General features: G+C 38.4%; 1 long non-coding RNA gene across 1 annotated transcript; it reads left to right on the top strand.

The window, feature by feature from the left end:
- The first annotated feature begins 8,358 nt into the window (after positions 1 to 8,358).
- On the top strand, positions 8,359 to 9,425 carry LOC128377350 (uncharacterized). Its single transcript, XR_008323309.1, has 3 exons — positions 8,359 to 8,396; positions 8,976 to 9,146; positions 9,304 to 9,425. It is a non-coding gene; the product is annotated as an uncharacterized LOC128377350 (long non-coding RNA).
- The last annotated feature ends 3,943 nt before the right edge of the window (positions 9,426 to 13,368 follow it).

The following is a 13,368-nucleotide window of genomic DNA, read 5'->3' as shown; positions in this document are numbered from 1 at the left end:
TGGTCCCTGATTGGCCCCACCTAAGGAGGTGTTGGCTATATCTGCCTGAAATGTTCTTTGCTCCTCAGTTTTACCTGATAAAGGTCTAAACCAAAATTTTGTATTTCTAATAAAGTTTATTGCTAATAAAAGGAGTGTGTGGTTGTTCTCTCTTCTCTTGTCTATGGACAATTGCAACTATGTACCTCTCTACAAAAAACTAAAGGTGTTCATGAGCCTCTAGATTTGATTCATTCGTTGCAATCACTTGTTCAAGCCAATCCGCTAATACCTAATAAATAATACATTCATGGTCATGCCAGACAGGAAAATACAAATTTATGATGATTCGAAACATATGCGAATCTGACTCACTAGCCTGTAACATTCACTATTATTTTATTGCTAGATTAGTCAACCCCAGCTTTGAAGTGTTGATGATAAATGTTATTGTTACAGGGAGAAAAAAAATAACCCTTTAACACCTTATAAAATAACTCCTCCGATCCCTCCTTGATCTAAATTACTGACATAATCTGGCAAACAGTCGAGCCATTAACAAGTGTATATTAACTCTCTTCCTTAATGAAATCCACACTTCAGTGGTGATTTATGACATCAGAGTACAACACTTGCAAATCTGAACTTAAGGTTACCTAATTGCTCCATAGTGCCTTTTAATAAGACACAGTGTTCCCTATTTATAGACTCTTGGAACATTTCCATATTCTGAGGATGCTGAGTCATTGTATGAAATATGCAGGTCATGAGAAAATCCTGGACCAAGACAGAGCAGCAATTATAACAGCAGATTACACATTCTTTCATTCTTGTACTGTGAGTTTTTCCCGCACATTTGGGGGGGAAAATATCCTATTGCCAACTGAGCTTAGTCATGTATCATGTGATGTTGATTTTGGTTGTAGCGTTTCCACAGAGTCAGTACTGTCAATGGGTGGACATTGCCACACTGCTATAATGAGCACTGCTCTCATCTAGCTGCTGTTAACCATGTTTCACGCTCCATTAACATCTACTGCCCTAAAGCTGATTACATGAGCATCTATAGAAGCAAAGCAGGGGTGTCTGGTACAACTTCACATATTTCCAAGGTCCATGAAGAAGGGGAGTAGACTGAAGAGGTCAAATCTCTAACCATCACTTTCGCTTTCTTTAAGTGCTGGAGTTTTGACTTCAATATCACCATCCGTGGCAGCACAGTGCACAGTCTGGATGTCATTGCAAATCTTTTAAAATATGTGTTGTGCCCAAAAGCCTAAAAGCCAAGAAGGAAGTGTGTGATTAAAACAATACTGAAGTTAGCCTTAAAGGAGATGCTGGAAGTTCAAACTGCACTTGTTGAAGAAAATGAGACCAAACCAACACTCCTTACATGCAACAGTACATAGAGGTTTGATTTCTACTTTCACCTTTTCACTTCTTACCCTGTACATTAAGGTCATTTTGATGTTTGTGATACCAAATAAAATAAATAATAAAAAGAAAACTAAAAAGATGTTACATGTATCTTTAGGGATGTCCATCATGGGGGAAATTTAACAAGAACGTCCCAGAAATGCTCTGCAAAGCTGGAGGTCACTCCACAGACAGTGTCCCAGATAAAAGCAAAATGGAAAGATTTTTCTAAGAACTGTAAAGATCAAGAACAAATCCTGGCTGGCGACTCAATAACTAAAACGGCATGTCCTTAAACTCCGGCCCTAAATCCTTAAACAAATGTTTGCAGTACTGGCAGCAAGACTAAAGAGAAACACCAGAGAAGTAGATGCCAAAGAAATAAACGCTCTGAATTTGGAGAAAGAAGCACAGCGTGTGTTTTTAGCTGTAAATCAAACTAAATCCAATACTGAACAGCTCTGGAGAGACGCATGGGAGAAACAATCATCATGCAACAAGTGTACTGTCTGCTTCCTGTACCTAATTAACTCTCTATCCCAGGTGTATTTTGAGGCTCTGCAAAGGGAGTGCAAAGGAAGTCTTCATTATTAGAACCAATGATGAAGAGATGATAGGCAGTCTGGAGTACACAGACTGATTGTAAAGAGAGAGAGAGAGAGAAAATGTAATCAGTAAATAACTGGTTAACTTAGTGTTTCCTTTATCACATGGTGTTTTATATCTATTGATTGATTAAATGAGAGCAAAGTCCAAGTTTTTTGTCGTAGTATAATCTATAATATATATCTATCTATATGAAGAAGAAGGGATATGGCAAATTGTGTCACATTTAAAACTGAGATGCAGGAGAGGCAGAAATTAAAGTGCTAAAACCTAACACTAGCTCCTCCCTTTCCATGTCTACTGTGTCTATACACATAAATAGAAATGAGTAGTTTACATTTTTCGTGGTTCAAACCAGTAAACATAAAGCCCTTGAATGTACTGTGTCCATATACATGATTAGAAATGAGTAGTTTACATTTTTTGTGGTTCAAACCAGCAGACATAAAGCTGCTGGATGTATTGTGTCCATACACATGAAGAGAAATTAGTAGTTTACATTTTTCTGGTTCAAACCAGTAAACAGAAAGCTGGGGGTAATGTGTCCATACACATGATTAGAAATGAGTAGTTTACATTTTTGGTGGTTAAAACCAGCAAACATAACGCTTCTACTTGCTGAACTATAAGTGATAACTGAGACCACCACAAAGGCCAGACGAAACCAATTTGCATGGCAGAGAGGTGTACTTTAAGAGAAATTACTGGGTAGTTCTTTTTTCCACTTGGCTCCCCACAGCCAGCTATGTTTTTCTCCAGATGTGTTCCTTAAAACATTCATGGGCATTATATTATTAAATTTGCCCATATATATACAGGCCAAACAAAGAAACTGGTCTACTGTGGTGTTAAAGGAAGGATTGTGGGTAGGAAGACAGAAAAGGTTTTTTGGCATCTTAATTGTTAAGGCATTACCATAATGTTGAAAAAATGTTCCAAATCAGCTGTAAAAACAATGGATTCCAGCTTTTCAGTAATCTCCTACTCCCATTAATCAAGTTACCATTAACACAACCTTTCATGTGGTTTGCACAACAGCATTATTTGGTTTTATTTGTCAAATTAAACCAAATTTTTGACCAAAATAGTGCACATCACATTAAAGGTAATTTCACGGGTATTGTTATACTGAACATTGTAATTTTCCAAATTAGGAATTTCATGATAGAACAGAATAGAATAGAACTTTATTGTCCAACATGGCAGAAAAATGTCTTTGGCTCACCAATAACAAACATACAGTATACAGAAATTACATGAAGAGAATTTGCATGATAAAAAACTTTAATTGTCTTGATTAACAAAAAGTATTGTACCATGCTGACCCTCCTCTTTCCTTTCTTGGCCACGTCTTTGGTGATTTGACATATAGTCAATCAAAACCATTCCCATGTTAGTCTTTATCTTCTTTGACATCCTGCAGTTGTCTTTTCATCTGCTCCATATTATGAGGTATTCCAAGGATACATGTTGCAGATGTTCTTCAGAAATTATCCCACCTGCTACGGGGCACATATCCATTTGACGTTACTACCTTTAAATTCACAGCATTATCCAGCAATCTGTGTCTGTTGTACATGTGTTTTCAGCATAAATTATATAGAACTTTTGTCCTGTTTTTGTAGTCTGAACAACAAGTGACCCTTGATTTCCAGTTAAGTAACTGCAGCTGCTATATTGTAGAACGTGTTTGGGTGTGCTCACTTTTGCAGATGTGAATGGGGCCCAGTGAAGTGTTAACAACATCAACACCTTTTCCACACGGCTTTAATATAAAGGAAACTGTTGTCCAGTGTACAGTATATATATAAGATAAAACAAATAAGAAAGTAATGCTACTGTTATAAGATCCAGGACTACAGGGACTAATGAAAGAGAATCAATGATTCCAGTACATGCACTTGTTAAGATGATTATTAAGCTTTAGGGTTTCATTGCTACCTACAACAGCAATGTGTAAAGATTCAGATTTTGCCAGAATTACAAAAAGGACTCTCATGAAACATATTAATTCCTTCATCTACTGGCACTTACTAACTTGACAATAACTTTTAAGGTTTGGTTCTCATATTGTGATGTCACTGGTTTATATGCCTTGTGTGTCACAATTTCTCTCCACAGTGAAAGATTCAAATGACTTCAATATGAGTATGAATGTCCAAGTGTAATTATGCTCATTATCCCGCAAAATTTATATACCTATTGAAGTGGGATTATTTCGTTTAGATTTTGAAATACATTTAGGCTTGTTTTTAGAGGAAAGCGGTTGCTGACTGTGCAAGACCGTCTAACTATATTCAAATCAATATCATTTGCTTTGTCTTCCTTGGAAATGTTGGTTAATATTTTTGGGGTTTTTTTGCATCTGTTGAAGATCTACCTCAAGACTGCAAAAAAGGGAAATCCAGTTTAAACAAGATCTCTTCCCTGGCATTAAAACAATAAATTAAAGTTGGCCTGACCACCACCAGATAATTTAAACCAGAGTGGGCAGGGAAACACTGCTGGAGCCCAGTGTTAATTTATTGTTGAAAACGATTTGTCTCATTTTTAGCTAACTTGAGTCAACATTGTTTAACTGTAGTTTTAAGGCCAATTTCTAAAAACAGTTAGATTATTTTACTAGTTTAAAGTTATATTTTTCAAGCCTTCAAAGAGCATTAATTGATTTATTTTCAGGCCACCTGGGTCAGTGCAATAAGCTGGAAGTACAACATTGGCATACTGTATGATCTCCTTACAACGTTTATATGGAGAACATATAGGCCCCCTTCACACCTGGCATTAACATACATCTTCTTGTGATCTGATCACAAGTGGACAGCTCTATGAATGTCTTCTTCTTCTTTTACTTTGGGTTTGTATGGCAGTTGGCATCCTTTCAGTTGCATTACTGCCTTCCTCTGTATTTAATCATACGCTGTTGTCCAAATCTATTACAGTCTTGTAATGAGTCCAGTTACTGTCAAAAACCTAAAGACCAGTATTTTTCCCTTCACATGTCCCCACACTTGACACTGTATGCATTGGCCTTCTTTCCTCCTCTCTTGACGAAACAACTTGATGTTCAAACTTGAATTAGTAAATAACAGTTGATATGTATGACAGTGCTGACACCGAGCCGTTACAGATTGACCATGCCAACACTTCTTCTGCCCACTCTAATGCTAACAGTACTGCACGTAGCTCAACAGCAAACACCCTAAAAAAATCTGACATTCTCTTACTGACCCCAATCTGATGACTGGGAATCATCACTGCTGCCCCTGATGCCTCTGTTAGTGGATCCTTGGACCCGTCTGTAAAAAGCTGTATATAATCACTGAAGTTCCTGTCCCTTCATCTGCAATATTCCTGAACTATCTGCTGTTTTAATTCATATTCAATTGTTCCATGTCAACACAAGCATTTTGCAACATCCGGACTAGTCCCACAGGCCACAACACAATTGGACAAAATTCAGTTTCGTGAATTTGCATTTGTTCAGTTATGCCCTTACCTACCCATCCAAAACTTGTTTTTTGGACTTATTCTCTCTCCCAGCAAACATCAAAGATTCTCTTAGTTGGATGACTTTCTTTGTGTCCCCTTAGATTTATCCAGTAGTTGGCCATCAGACATTTCCTACCACAGTGGCATTTCGCCTGCCTCAACTTGTAGAGCACTGGTGCCGTTTGTAATGCCCCTAAGCAAATCCTCAGAGCACAAGTCGGAATAAAATCCAGGTCTCACAGCACAGTCTTGGCTGCTGAGCCATACACCACACGACCATAAAATATTCTTGTCCAATTAGCGCTGCATATATATGTTTCAATGACGCAATATTAGCCCCCCATTCTAGCCCAGCAAGAGACCTCATGACATTGATGGCTTTCTTACTTTTCTTCACTATGCTTCTTATACATTTTCTCCATTTTCTCATTATCTACAGGGACCTTCCCATGCCTAAAGATATACTTTCAAATATATCATTTATCATATCTGAGAATAATGCACAATAAAACACTCCCCTGAGGTGTACCATTTTCTACATGTTTTTCTGAAAGCTCTGACCCTATCTTAACTTGAATAATCCTTCCACTTAGAAAGGTCATAATAAAGATGCATTCCCATTTAAAGAAAACTTAACTTCTAATGTCTCCTTATTACCCTTGGATATCACAACCCCATCCTCTAAACACAGAACCAGATCCATTGCTTGTTTGTACTGAACCAAATGCTGACACTTATGGGATCTTTTGACCAGTTTGACTGCTTTGTCTCTGTCCTTTACTGTTTGTTTACAATTATCATCCCATCATGATACTAATTTCTTCTTTGTCCTGTCTCTGCTTTTAGGAATATAACTCATTGTTCCTGATATTATACCCTGCATTATTATAAAGTTTAACATTTCTGTATTCATATTGTTACTAATCTGATGTACTTATCACATCGACTCATGAAATTTCCCCAATTAGATTTTCCAAAAATCCAATTTTCACCTGCTCTCTCTGTGGTCTGTGCCATTGCTGCATTTAATTTACTGTATATTAAATAATGGTCACTGGAGTCAAATACAAATAAGGTGTTTCCTCATCCAGAAACTACCTGGCAATTGTAATCAGTTTTATCACTCCCCCATAACATATCATGTGCGCTGACGTCTCCACACCACACAGTGCATCCTCTTTTTATTCCTTCAATTTTCCTCAAATTTGCTGAGTTGTCATTTTTCTGCATGGACTATATAACCACCGGGTTCTTCCTTTCTGCCCATACTTCATTACCACACTTTGCAGCTCAGTCCCAGTACCAGTAGTTCAATAGGTGATGCACTCTTTCACAAAGGTGACACAACCACTTCTTGCCCCACCTTTTCCTGATTGCCACATATCCATTTCTTATTAACTCTAAGCTTGTTTTATCACCAATCCTGGATACACAACAGGTCTGTTTTTTCCCTCTGAAAGTCCTGGCCATTAAACCTCCAATTAAACTTCTTGCATTCCACTGGAGGATTCAAATTCCTATGACTATTAATATTGTATTTCTTGACTTGCCTGAATCCTTAACTCATCCCTGACCTCCCATCTTACACCTCTCATATCCAGATGATGAACGGCTGCTTTGACAATAATCTGGATTCTTTCTGTTTTACATCTGCAGTCGCATTTGAAAACTCCTGCTGTGAACGTCACCAGTTTATTTTTCTCTGCCAACATCTTCTTTTCAAATTCTTTCACAATATTTGTCAATGTTTGCTCTTTCCCACACCCCCGCTTCTCAGTTAGTTTCTCCTGTCCAGTTATCTTAACTGCCTCAGCATTAGAGACTTTCAGATAGACAAGTAGAAAGTCAAGAAATGTAGGGAGTAATTGTAAAAAGTCGTCAGAAAAATAAATACTCAAGTAAAGTACAGATACCTGGAGATTCTACTTAAAGGTAGGGTTGGTAATCCTGTTCAGAAACACTTTTTGTTATACTGGGAGAAATGGTCCTTCTATTATGAAAGGTATCAATACATTATGGCTTTAGAAAAAGGAACGGAAAAAATCAGAGCTCTGTAGCGGCCACAGGACTGATAAAACCCCGACCAATCCGAGCCGTTCGGTGCGAACAGAAAAAACCAATCAGGTGGCTTCATGTCTAGTTTTGCTTCCGCATACAGTCTACGCCCCGCCCCCCTCTCTCCCTGCCTACTGCGCGCGTGCACAGTCTTCACCTGTCGCTGTTGCCAGAAAAACCAGCACACCTCTCTGCAGAACTACCGAATACGGATGTAATATTTATTCAAGAGCAGTGGCTGAGAAAATACCACTTGCACGTCTACTTGTAACGGCTCGTCCAGAGAAAAGGGGAAGAAAGAGAAGCCGGAGGAGGAAAGGACTGTTAATAAAAAGGCTCTGGATAAAGCAAGAGGTCAAACAAGAATCAACATCGGAGTAGCATTTGAGCGGTGGAGACAACTGAGGGATCTGAAGGACCTGAACAGTGATGCCGAGGTTGCTCTCTTTCTGTTGGACAGGTAATTATTTGTTTTGCTTCGGGGAGGATTTGTTATATATATGTAAGTTATGCTAACGTAGCTACTTTTGTAGCTTGTATTAGCGTAATGCTAATATTAGCTTTGCTGTGTGTTTAAAACGGGTCGGTGACGCCAGTATTGAATAGATTATACTAGTATATTAATTTTAAAGATATTACTCTACCCTAGTCTTCAGTGTCTGCATTATTATTGTGATAAAAAGACCTACGTATATTGGCTTTTACACGTTACAACTGTGGTGATGTAGCTCATCTATGTTTTCATAGCCATGAGAGGGACCGATCAACCTCGACACCGTCTAAACACGGATTGATGAGACCTACTCTCCCTCCAGTTCAACTATTGTTTCTGAGTCTCTGTCCGACCGGTGAGTTCAACTTGCTGCTGCTGCTATGAATATGTCTTTGGGATATAAATATCTGTCTTTCATATCTAGCTTTTTCTGTTTTATTTGCCTCAAAGTGCCATTTGAGGTACTTCAGAAAACAGCATTATTGCACATACAATATGTGTCATCAGTGATATCTGCTATATCATTATACAGACATTGAGTAAATGTTAGTGATGGCCTGAGGATAAAACCTGTCCTTCACCTTAGGAGGTCCAGCACTTCACACTGAGTTGTTAACATCAACAACAACAACCATCAACACTAAAATAAAACACAGCTAGCATAAGTTGTACCTCTAACTGTGTGTGGTGTTGGTGGAGTAATTGATCATGCTACAAGCTTGTCTATGGACTATACTCTGGTAGATGCTATGCAGAGAGGATAGAAACAAACTGAGGATCTTCTCAACAGTTTATATCAATCTTTATGCTCCTTTGGTCCAACTGCCAAACCCAAGACTTCTATTTCTACATATAAAAAGTTCTGTGTTTTGTCCTCTATGAATGAAGGGTAAATGTATGTTGACAGTATTTTCTAATTTTGTAATCTTCACAGAGATGACGTGATGAGATGATGTTAATTCTTCAACTGGTTTGAGCAGACATCTGTCCCTCCCCCAGCCCAGCCATTACTGCAGCTACCCCCCTCGTTGACACCTCTAGTATGCTACCCCCACTAAGCTCAAAAGCATACAGCTTTTGCAGACCCAACTCAGCAGAGGCCTAGGTGAGTTTTCTTACAATATTGTAGTTTGATGAAGAAGTTCTAACATAATTATGTGCAAAATAAATGGGAAATAAAGCTCTAAGTATTCTTATTCTTTGATTATCTCAAAAATGTATTCATTATTGTCAGATGTGTAATTGTGATATTCTTCCTAAAGGTAAATCACTGCCAAAGGAGTAGATCACCACCGCTGACAAATACTCCCTACACACAGCCTGACCTGTCTGCCTTACCTGGAAACACCTTTTCCAATGTGTAGATACACTCATGTTGAAAATGTACAGATTATCTATGTAACAATAAAAAGGGTTATACCAATTTTGTAGTAATTTTTTACTTATTTTTAATGTGGTGGTGAGAAAATGTATTGCTTCTGTTGCAGAAATAGTCAAATGAAAGGCATTCATCATTTTCAAATTTTTATTAAAAACTGACAAAATATAAATAAAAGACCAAATTTAAAATGTAAAATGTATACTTCCAGGTGAGGGTTAGGGTTAGGAAGCAGGTTGTTGCCCACAGCACTTTTTTTCTAGATCTGTGGGCATCTCACGGCACTTCCTGCACACACACCATGTAGATAGACGTGGAGCTGGAGGGCCTGGTGGAGGAGCATCTGCAGGACATCAAACATGAGGCTTGGGTCTCTTGATCTGAAGCAACTGATGAGATTCTTCCAATCTCAGTTGTTCAATTCTAGCCTGTAAAAAATAGTTCATCAAGAAGATTAGACTCTCACCATCTTGTCCTTTATTATTACTAATATTGTAATTTCATTTATTATATTTTTGGTATGTTGCCGGACCAGAGTTAAAAGTTTCATGTGTTTATATTATAGTATTATATTCTTTAACAGTTTATGAATGACAATAAACTCAGAAGTGTTGTGTTCACTGTAAATGGCAGGTCATTGTTTACAGTTCTTGATAATGTTGAGATCAGGAAAAAAGAGGCTATTTTAGAAAGGCTACCTGCTCATCTGCAATTCTTTGAGCTTGCAGATTCTCCACTCGTTGAATATCCTCATCTTGTAAAAGCTCTCCGGTCGCAGTCCGGCTTGCTCCACGTCCTTGACCTCAAGTTCCTCGGCCTCTGCCCCTTGCACCCCCTCTAGCACGGCCTCCTCTGGCTCTAGCACGACCGCGTCCCCTTGGAGCTGAAGACGTGCTCGGTTCAGGACTGTAGCTCGGGTCTGAGCCAGTGCTCTCATCGTGTAAACTCTAACAATGAAACAACAAACATAGCGTTAGCCTAGTAGCATAAGTGTCTAAGTTTTATAGTAAAATTGAGATATTGGCCCAAATTTACTTTCCTAACACTTCTGCATCAGCCTGCATAATTGTCAATAAAAAACATAGCAGATATGCTACGTGACTAATAAAAACATAAAATACACGTTTGTCAGTGAAAAACACGTAACAGTTATTACAATGTAATTTAGCTGATGGGTCTGAATCCAGCCGTATCCTTGGGGAGATTCAGCAGATTCAGACCCGGGTCCCGGATCTGAATCTGCACAGACTGATGTGCTATAAAACAAACAAAAAACATAATAGTATAGTTTACTTACAGGTAAATGAGACGTGAGACTGTTTGGTTGTTGTCCAAAATACTTGGAAATGGCTAGCTCGTAGCTCTCCTCTCCTCCCTGCAGCAGTGTGCGCGTTCCAGTTTGTGGGGGCGTGGCTTGGACGGACTCACTGACGGGAGGGGGAGCAGCGGGGTTGAGCTTAGAGGAGGCAGGAGGAGGTGCTATTTTCAAATCTTGCTAGCTCTCTTGCTAGCTTTCCAACATTACCAACCCTACCTTTAAGTACAGTAACAAAGTACAAATACTTGGATACTTCCCACCTCTAAAAGTTATTCTAAATGTCTGCCACCAGGCCAGATTCCCCACAAAATCAGATGTAACAAATTACAACACGCATACCAGAAAAGCCTATGTTTACATTCTATGTAGCATTGTAGCATGAGGGTACACACTCGGAAGTGGTGAGGATATCGCTCTTCATTTGATAACTTCAGTGGTAAAGCTAGACCTTTCGACTCATTTAGACTTCTCAAACATTACATCACTGGCAGAGATACTGATCACACAAGCTTGCTGCTAACTTTCTAGCTCTGCTTTTTTGTTGTTAGGTAAATAGGCTTTTTTTGTAAAAAAAAAACAAAAAAAAAAAAAAAAACATCTGCCTGCTGCAGATGGTGAGAGTGAAGACAGTAAACCAGTTGGGGCCCATGAAACCAAAACAAAAGGCTAAAAAATGCTAAAATGTTCTGTACCACTAAAAGGGAACAAAGTATTCTTACTAAATAAAGAATTAATACATTGATACGTATTAATTAGGGCAGCTTTACATTTATATGCTTTTTAAAGTATGCTTCTCATATCTGTAAATAAAATGGACGCCTTTACCCCCCTGTGTTAGATGTCAGAGGAGCATGTCACTCTCCTCAGACCTAGAACAAATGATTACGTAAAGGAAAAAGGAAATTAAAATCATTGATGTACTGTGACAAAACACTGTAGCAATAATCCTCTAAACAAAGTTGTTTTCTGTAATACAGTAAGATGAGCTTGTGATAAATAGACACTGATTAATTGAGAGGGAGGTGACCTTATTCATGGAAATTAGTGCTGCATGCATAATAAGTAATTATCAGTTGCTTTACATAACACTCAAACAATAATTGCAAACAAAAGGATGCCTGCAGCAATTATGTCTGATAATTTGCAAGTCATTTTTAATTGAGTCAGCCAGTTTCATTCACGTCCCAGGGATGGATGGTAATTATTATGAATGACTCAATAAAAACAATTAGAAGATGATACAGTATCACATTAGTGCAGAGTATATTTTTCCAACTAGCAGCTTAAGATGGGAATTAAATAAAGGAGAGAGGTCTCAGGGGGAAAGTGACTAATGGTGTCAGTGTTTATGTTTACTGCACTCCCTTTCATCCCACACTGACTCTGCTCCCTCTGTCTTTTTCCAATTAAGCAGAAACAGCTTTAACCAATCAGTCAGACAACATACTAAATACTTGTAAAGACTGCCGCTGCACTTAGTTTCAACTCATTTCTTTCAAAAGATGTGACAAAGGGTTTTTGTGTCCTCTTGCACTGTGGAGCCAAAGGATAGACAGGAGGTTTTGTGTGTGTGTGTGTGAGAGAGATGTTGGTAGTGACGACATTTTCGCCTGTCCTCCCTTTAGGATATACCATTTAAGACTGTTTTTTGAAGATTTTTAAAATTTATTTTCATGCCTTTGTGGAAAATGACAAGAAATTAAGGGAGAGAAATGAACAATGACATGCAACAAAGGTTTCTGAGCTGGTGTCAAACTGGAGACATTGTAGAAATAGTTGGCACCTTAAGCCCCTTGACCACCAGAGCTTGAAGGTTAAGACTTAATTTTTAGGGTTGAAACTAGAATAAGGTTTATGTACATTAAGTTTAGGATAAGGATTAAGGTTAGAGTTATCATAGTCAGAGTTAAACCTTCAATAACTGTTTTTTTTTACTGTCAGTTTTTAGAGCTTCTTCCCTGAAAAAATCTGCCTGCTATGGATGGAAACTATGTTGATGAGAGTGGTGAGAATGATCAGCAAAGTTGTGCACCAGAAATAAAAACAAAGAGATGAAAGGTATTAAGCTACATAGAGTAAGTCAAGTAATAATTCTCTATCTGTTGGTCACTGCAGACAACCCACTTCTACCTTCACATACAGATAGTCATGTAATCCATTGTTAATATCAGTATACCGCCTAAAGCTAAGTGCCAGGATGGTGCAGTGGTTAGTACTGGTGCCTCACAACGGGAGGGCTCTAAGTTCAAACCCACCAATCTTCTCTGTGGAGGTTGCTTGTTCTCTGTCAGTGTGGGTTCTCTCTGAATGATCTGTCTACGGATTACGACCCCCCCCCCTCGCACAATGACAACTGAGATTGGCTTCATTTCCAACGTGACCGTCGTGAGGATAAGAAGATGGATGATTACAAAGTCCTTTCAAGTGTAGTAGTACAAATCAATGTGTTAACATTTGTAAAATCTTGATACAATTGGTTTTGCACATGGAGACAAGCTGGTGCTTATAGAGCAATCGAAAGACACATTTATGAAAGTTATTATTTTCATATGCTTGTTGACCATTGCCTTTTTGTAGAAGCCAATATAAACATTGTGGTATAACAATGAACATTTCACAAACTAGTACTGA

Source organism: Scomber japonicus, chromosome 17 (assembly GCF_027409825.1).
Source record: "Scomber japonicus isolate fScoJap1 chromosome 17, fScoJap1.pri, whole genome shotgun sequence".
Taxonomy (NCBI): Eukaryota; Metazoa; Chordata; class Actinopteri; order Scombriformes; family Scombridae; genus Scomber; species Scomber japonicus.
This window is presented reverse-complemented; position numbering and strand designations above follow the sequence as displayed.